This window comes from Entelurus aequoreus, linkage group LG21, assembly GCF_033978785.1.
Source record: "Entelurus aequoreus isolate RoL-2023_Sb linkage group LG21, RoL_Eaeq_v1.1, whole genome shotgun sequence".
Taxonomy (NCBI): Eukaryota; Metazoa; Chordata; class Actinopteri; order Syngnathiformes; family Syngnathidae; genus Entelurus; species Entelurus aequoreus.
The window spans coordinates 21,136,544-21,145,429 of record NC_084751.1 but is presented as its reverse complement, the minus strand read 5'-3'; positions in this window follow the sequence as shown (position 1 = coordinate 21,145,429).

The window sequence follows — 8,886 nt, the reverse complement described above, 5'->3', positions numbered from 1 at the left end:
ACCTCAGTTCTGTTTGTTTTCAGCACGCCTGGGTTTGTGTTTTGGTTACCATGGGTGCTGATTAGTTTCACCTGCCTCTGATTAGTTTTCGGGACGCTCACCTGCTCCTGGGCACTAATCAGAGAGCTACATATTCCTGTCTTCCGCCACACATGGTCTGGCTGTCTTATTTGCTTCCATGATTACTTCTGGATTCCTGAGCTACGCTTAGCCATTTGTTTTCTTCTTAGCTATTCCATTAGCTCCCAGTGCTATCGGCACACTGTATTTTTGTATTTCTAACGATTTATGGACAATAAATCATTTTCTTACCTGCACACTGCATCCAGAGTTCCGTCTGCAACTTGGGAGAACGACCCATGCATAAACATGTGACCCAACCGTAACAGTATCGCGGTACTAATCAATTAAAATCGGTACTATACAACCTTCGAAAAATACCGGTACTATTCTTTCATCTGAATGCTGATGTGCGGCGGTGACTACAGAGTCGAGGCGCATGAGGTTGAGAGTGTCAAAACGCACACACAAAGTGCATACAAGCAATAACATCATGGTGGGGAAGAATGGCAAAAAACAACAATTCTACTGGTCAATAAAGAGGGTGCGTGAAGCGCAATATTGAAGTATTTGGGCTTCAAAACTAACAATCAAGGTGACGCTTTAAACAGGGAGGCGCTGCGTTGCAAGTGCTGTTTCACACTTTTCCTGCTTGTCGGCTCCCAAACTGTGGTCGAGGAGCGCATTGGAGACGTTCCCTCCAGGGCCGATGTTTTGTCGGGGGTAAAACCCTTCACTTTACCTGGCAATGGGTCCGTGAAGCTCCGCTCTTTGAGTTGAGTTTGAGTTTATTTCGAACATGCAAGCATACAACATGATACATCACAATTTCCAGTTTCTCTTTTCAACATGTTCGAAAAGGAGTAGGAAGAAGCAGAGCTTATTTAATCCTACCCCTTTTCTTTACATAACAGTTGCTAAAACTTTTTGTTCACTTCCTGTTCTCAATTTTTTCACAATAAACTCCATAAGTAATCACAATAAAAATAAATAAATAGATAATAGTAAGAATTTAATAATAATAATTGGTGAAGTATGTCATATTTCATATGATGAGATAAGTAAGATTACTTTAAGAATGAATGAATGGATGGATGAAATAAATTGAGAATGTTTGTCATGGTTCTTCTTCTTTGTACTTTGTAAACACTTTAAGTTTGAAGAGTTTCTTGAAGTGGATCATATTAGTACATTGTTTGATTGCTTTGCTTAATCCATTCCATAATTTAATTCCTCATACTGATATACTGAAGGTCTTAAGTGTTGTACGTGCAAACAAATGTTTTAAATTACGTTTTTCTCTAAGATTATATTTCTCCTCTTTTATTGAGAAGAATTGTTGTATATTCTTGGGTAGCACGTTATAGTTTGCTTTGTACATCATTTTAGCTGTTTGCAAATTCACTATGTCGTGGAATTTCAGTATTTTTGATTCAATAAATAAAGGGTTTGTGTGTTCTCTATATCCAACATGATGTATTATTCTAACTGATCTTTTTTGTAACACCGTTAATGAATGAAGTGTACTTTTGTAATTATTTCCCCATATTTCTACACAGTAGCTCAGATATGGTAACACTAGCGAGCAGTAGAGAATATGAAGGGATTTTTGGTCTAGAACATGTTTTGCTTTATTCATTATTGACGTGTTTCTTGCAACTTTATGTTGTATATTTTTTACGTGAGATTTCCAGTTCAATTTATCATCAATCATTATACCTGGAAAATTGGCTCTTTGGTCGGAATGACGAGGCCGTCGATTAGTTACAACTTGGTCATTTTATTTATAATTTCCACAGGGCACACCCGGACATCCGCCATGCTATTAACACTCCTGCACATGCTACTGCTACCTCTCCTTACTTGCCCACTCACTTACTCACATCACTCACCCCACACACTGCCATTCTTAAAGGAGAACACACACACATACACTCCTCTCACAACAGCTGCTTTAAAACACGCTTCGCCAAACGTGGCGATTAGTATTACCACCTTTGCTTCGAACTTAGGTAAACATTTAAATAATAAGCATTCAAATCTGCACAAGGAGTTATAAAGAGTGTCAGGTATAATGCAGTTATTACACCTTTCCAGCTGTTTGGCTTCCATGCAGACCGTAGTTTAGGAGCACAGCGCAGACGGTCCCTCCTGGGCGGATGTTTTGGTCGGGGGTAACACCCTTCACTTTACCTTTGGGTCTGCGAAGCTTCGCTTTCCGGTCAGAATTCGAGGCCGCCGATTTGTGACAATCTGGTTGCTTTATTATTAGTTTTGCAGGACACAACTGGACCCGTTCATTACTCTACTGCACAGTGCACACACTACCTCTCTCTCTCTTTACTCGCCCACTACGCACTGAAGTCTCTCAGTTAATTAACTCCCCTGCTGTGCACATGAAGATACGTAGACGCGCACACAGCTTGATGCCAAATATTTAGGACTGCCCAATTAGCATCAACTAATGCAAGTGAAATGACTGAATTTTGTAACAAATTCCTACAATTTGTGTTTTATCTTTATCTTTTTACCTGCTACATGGCTTATCTGTGTAAATGTATCCATAGTTTTGTTTTTAGTACTTAATTAATAATTAATTAAAAACATATATTTTTAAGCACATACCAGGAGTGGCAACCATAAATCATGAATACCACAGTTTTCGGACTACAAGGCACACTTAAAATCCTTTCATTTTCTCAAAATTCGACAGTGCGCCTTGCAACCCGATGCACCTAATGTACGGAATAATTCTGGTTGTTCTTTCCGACCTCGAAGCTATTTTATTTGGTAAATGGTGAAATGATAAGTGTGACCAGTAGATGGCAGTCTACATACATAAGAGATACGCGCAGACTGCAATATGACTCAAGTAAACAACACCAAAATTGTATATGTTCCATTGAAAATATACAACATTACACACAGCTCTCAAAAATCTATCAAAATATTTTAGTACGACTTTTGTACGATATGAAGCCCATCCGCTTGATTGTACTATGCTTCACTATACGAGTATTATTATGGTGTGTGTATAAGGTAAGACATATTATCTGGTGTTTTGTTTCGCAATATTATGCAAAAGCAACTTGTCTTACCTTCTGGTACCTGCTGATCTGTATTCGAGATCTGCATAAGTCCTGAAAATTTGCGCGCCTCCGCTTTTGTAGTCTGTGATGACACCGTAGTCAATAAGCTTCTTCTTTTTCTCTATCTTCTTGTTAGAGAAATGTAACAACCAGTGTGTGAATGTGTGAATGGGTGAATGTGGAAAATAGTGTCAAAGCGCTTTGAGTTCCTTAAAAAAGGTAGAAAAGCGCTATACAAGTACGACCCATTTACCATTTACCATTTATGGGACATTCATCCTGTGCTGTTGCCATTTCTAATATAAAGTAGTGTTAAGTTCTTACTTATATCTGTCAGTAAACTCGCCATGAAAGCGCTAAAACTTACCGGTGTGGTGAGTTTACATTATTCACCCAAGGAACTTTAGTTATTAGAGAGTTCCGGTCGGACGGTTTTTCACGGGACACATTTCCAGCGTTGTTATTGCACTAGTGAGCCACGGATGAGGAGATGTTGCTCCGTTATTGATTTAAGTAAAGTCTGAATGTCATTAAAACAGTTAGCTCCATCTTTTGACATTTCTTCCACTCCCATCCTTGCACGCTACACCGCTACAACAAAGATGACGGGGAGAGGACGCTGCCGAAGGTGAGCCACGTAAATAAGACCTGAAGCGACTGTCAGAAAGTGGCTTGAAGATGATCTGTAAAACATAATCTATGCAACATTTTGACCAAAGAACCACCATTACATGTTATGTAGACCACAAGGAAGTGTTTTCAATTTTTTTTTAAAATAATAATAATATCACTCCTTTAATGCGCCCTATAATCCGGTGCGCCTTTTGTATGAAAATAGACCTGACTCGACCCGCTCATCAGCAGTGCGCCTTATAATCCGTTGCGCTCTATGGTCCGGAAAATACTGTAATTTAATATAATGTCAGTAAAACTTCCTGTTCTATTCTAACCTAATCCTTCATTATGGCAGACAATATATAATATGGAAAACTCTAAATTGTTCTTTGAGTGCAACAAGAAAAGCCCAATGTGTTTAATGCCTTTTAATTTATATTTTAACCTTGTCCAATTGGTCTTTGACTGTGAGTGTGTAATGTATTGTAAGATTTTCTGTTAAAATAAAGCCAATATTGACATTTTTCGTAGTTCCCTTTATTTGGAAAAGTATCAAAAAGTATTGATGTACATTTTGGTAACGGTACTAAATTATTGGTGTCGGTACAACCCTAATTTAAACACAGTGATACTGTTCAAGCTGTGAGTAGCCAAAAATATTAACTATATTTGTTAATTAAAACCGCTGCTTTGTTTGTAATGAATACTTAGGCCTACTCTGCTACTGTATTATAATCTTGGTCATTATGGTGGTCCTTGAAGAGCCAAATGTTTTCTGAGGTGATACTTGGTGAAAAAAGTTTGAGAACCAGGGATCTATTTAACCGGAGAACTCTCGTGTTTTTGGGAATTTGCTGCAAAAATGTTCATCTCCCAACTCAGGGGCCATTACTGGATTTGGCCCGGTAATGGCCGCTAGTTAAATAGCCCTGCATGCTCTACACTGACTACTCTAAAGTATATCCACGTTTATAATGTTGTGCCTTAAGAAAATTGTGATAGAAATAAAATCCTGCTGAAATGTGAAGATGCACTCACTTTTGAGAGATTTTGGGTATTTTATTTTGAGAGAGCAAAATGAGTGAAGACAAGTTGGTGTCTGTCACAAAACATTATTTGGGATTTTTTTTGGAGCCCATAGACAAGACAAAAATATTGTATTTTTTTATTTTTAAATACATTGACTTAGTCTACTCGTAGTATAGCCATAGCTTCCTCAGGCAGGGAAGGTGGTGTAAAGTGTGGCCACCAGGGGGAGCTTTAGGAAGATTTAGTAAAGTCTACACATGGATTATTTTTCTATGATGTCTTCATGGATGCTTTCTATAAGTGTTAGTTTTATTTCTTGGTTTGTGCAAATGTTTTAACCAATAATTTCGTTTGAAAATGATGAACATCTCATGAATGTCCACAATATATGAAGAAGCATCTGCTTTTTCTGCTGATCAGCAATCAACAATGCAAAGCCCCCTTTGTATTTACTCACTTACGACAATGATGTATGTGAATGTGCTCTCTGCACCCTTTAAACATTTGTGTTTCAGGAGTCAAAGCACACATCTTCTACTCCCCCCCAAGACAGAAAAAACAACAACCCCCAACCATCATGCAACTTTTGTGTAAGTACAGCCTTACAGGCCCCAGATCTGAATATTGCTACACTTTAATTCACCGTTTTTTTGGTCTCAAAAACATGCAACATCTCAATTGAAGATTGACAACACCAGTCAGATTGTTGTAAAGTTTCTTTTGTGACCGTTTTCAATGTTAAAACCACACCAAATACAATTTCAATTTGAAAATAAATTGATTATATTTATTATAAGCTTGAGATGCATCAATTTAAACTATTAAATAACAATTAAATAAATCAAAAACAAACAAAAAAACGATCCACCCCAAATTCAAAATGTTGTCTGTACTAATAATGAATAAATTACAAATACATGGTAATCATTTATTTTCTATTCACCCTACATCCAAACTCCGGCTGTATTTTTCTAAAATAACTTTTGTCACTGTGCATAATTCACTTATTGACTTACAACTGGTGCTCAATGCTGACAAGACAAAAATGTATGCTTTTCCAAACATAGGAAGGTGCCTCACACTCCCCCGGTAGTGACCACTCTTGAAGGGAATGTCATAGAAGTGGTGCATGGATATAAGTACTTTGGTGTTTTCATTGATGATTCTCTCACTTTTAAACCTTTTATTCAGCAACTGGTGAATAAACTAAAACTTACATTGGGTTTTTTCTTCCGTAATAAGAGATGTTTTTCTTTTGGTGTTAAAAAGCGCCTTGTCTGCCACATTTTTATCTGTGCTAGATTATAGTGATCTTTTTAATATGAATGCTACTCATTCCTGTCTTTAGATGATGGACTGTGTTTACCATGCTTCTTTGAGGTTCATCACAAACTGTAGAGCCATGACATACCACTGTGACTTGTACTCTGGGGTGTGATGGCCTTCTTTGTCCATTAGGACAGTGGTCCCCAACCTTTTTGTAACTGCGGACCGGTCAACGCTTGAAAATTTGTCCCACGGACCGGGGGGGGGGGGGGTTATGTTTTGTTTTTGGTATTTTTGGCATAATAAAATACAATCATGTGTGCTTACGGACTGTATCCCTGCAGACTGTATTGATCTATATTGATATATAATGTAGGAACCAGACATATTAATAACAGAAAGAAACAACCCTTTTGTGCAAAAGAGTGTGAATGAGTGTAAATGGGGGAACGGAGGTTTTTTGGGTTGGTGCACTAATTGTAAGTGTATGTTGTGTTTTGTATGTTGATTTAATAAAAATAAATAAAAAATAAATAAATATTTTTTTGTATTTTTATCTTTTTTACATTTCTTGTGCCAATCGATCCACGGACCGGTTCCGGGCCGTGGTTCGGTGGTTGGGGACCATTGCATTAGGAGACAGTGTCACCGGTGCATTTTTACTTATACAAGGCTCTTCTGGGACTATTGCCCTAATATATTTGTACATTGATTTCACAGAGAAGTACGGACTCTTAGACTATGTTTACACTAAGCCGGACATCCCCTTAAACGAATAATTATTTAGCCTAAGTCCCGTGTCAGCCACACTAAACCAGCGTTTAAGGTTCCCCTCCTCGGACAAATTTTTTTACGGGTAAGTGCGCCGTCAATTTCTTGAATCTGCAGCTCTTAGCTTTGTATGGACTCATTGATCGTTTACAAACTGAGTTCGAAGAGGAAGTGACGCCGGAAAGACCGCGCCACAGCCAGCTTCATATTAAAGAGGTTTCGTAACTCGGAGCTAACCACTGGAAATATGAAGGCGAGTCATCCAGACATGCCGTGTTTCTCCTTCTTGTACATGTACAGACACTTGTGGAAATCACACATGAATACCTTAAGAGAAAGCGATTGCAGCTATTTGGGATACAACACATATCAGAGGGCAAGAGAACTTCCGAATGTCCGGGTCAGCTGTGATTCTACTTACTGAAAAACTTTGTCCATTTGTCGAAGGAGAGTTAACGAGAATGCGGGCTCCCGTGGATGTGATAAAAAAGGTAGCGTGTTTGATTGATTGATTGAGACTTTTATTAGTAGGTTGCACAGTGAAGTACATATTCCGTACAATTGACCACTAAATGGTAACACCCGAATAAGTTTTTCAACTTGTTTAAGTCGGGGTCCACTTAAATTGATTCATGATACAGATATATACTATCATATATACTATCATCATAATACAGTCATCACACAAGATAATCACATTGAATTATTTACATTATTTACAATCAGGAGTGTGGAGGGGGGGTGGGGTGGGGGGGGGTGGGATATGGACATCAAGTAGTGGACATAGAGAGAGAGAGAGAGAGAGAGAGAGAGAGAGAGAGAGAGAGAGAGAGAGAGATCAGAAGGCATAAGAAAAAGAATCTGCATTTGATTGTTTACATTTGATTATTAGCAATCCGGGGAGGGTGTTAGTTTAGGGTTGTAGCTGCCTGGAGGTGAACTTTTATAGCGGTTTTGAATGAGGATAGAGATGCCCTTTCTTTTATACCTGTTGGGAGCGCATTCCACATTGATGTGGCATAGAAAGAGAATGAGTTAAGACCTTTGTTAGTTCGGAATCTGGGTTTAACGTGGTTAGTGGAGCACCCCCTGGTGTTGTGGTTATGGCGGTCATTTACGTTAAGGAAGTAGTTTGACATGTACTTCGGTATCAGGGAGGTGTAGCGGATTTTATAGACTAGGCTCAGTGCAAGTTGTTTAACTCTGTCCTCCACCTTGAGCCAGCCCACTTTAGAGAAGTGGGTAGGAGTGAGGTGGGATCTGGGGTGGAGGTCTAGAAGTAACCTGACTAGTTTGTTCTGAGATGTTTGGAGTTTAGATTTGAGGGTTTTGGAGGTGCTAGGGTACCAGGAGGTGCATGCGTAATCGAAAAAGGGTTGAACGAGAGTTCCCGCCAGAATCCTCAAGGTGCTTTTGTTGACCAGAGAGGAAATTCTGTAGAGAAATCTCGTTCGTTGGTTAACCTTTTTGATTACCTTGGTTGCCATTTTATCACAGGAAAGGTTAGCCTCTAGAATGGAACCTAGGTAGGTGACCTCATCTTTCCTGGTGATGACACTGTCACCTACTTTTATGGTGAAGTGATTGACTCTCTTAAGTTTGATGTGGGACCCAAACAGGATGGATTCTGTTTTACCCAAGTGGATGGATAGCTTGTTGTCAGCGAGCCAGGTGCAAGTTCTACAGAGCTCAGCACTGAGGATTTTCTCCACCTGTGACTTGTCCTTGCCGGATACCAGCAGGGCAGAGTCATCCGCAAACAAAAACAATTCACAGTCACATGCCGATGACATGTCGTTTATGTATATTAGGAACAGTAAAGGTCCCAATATACTGCCTTGGGGGACTCCACAGTTCACCGAGAGGGGGGGGGACACGGTGCCGTTCACCTCTACCACCTGCTCCCTCCCCTCCAAGTAAGACTGCATCCAGCTCCAAGAGGTTTTGTTAAATCCGATTGCTCTGAGCTTATCCAACAGTATAGCGTGGTTAACGGTGTCAAAGGCCTTCTGAAGGTCCAGCATGACCATGCCGCAGTATTTGCCCGCGTCCACCT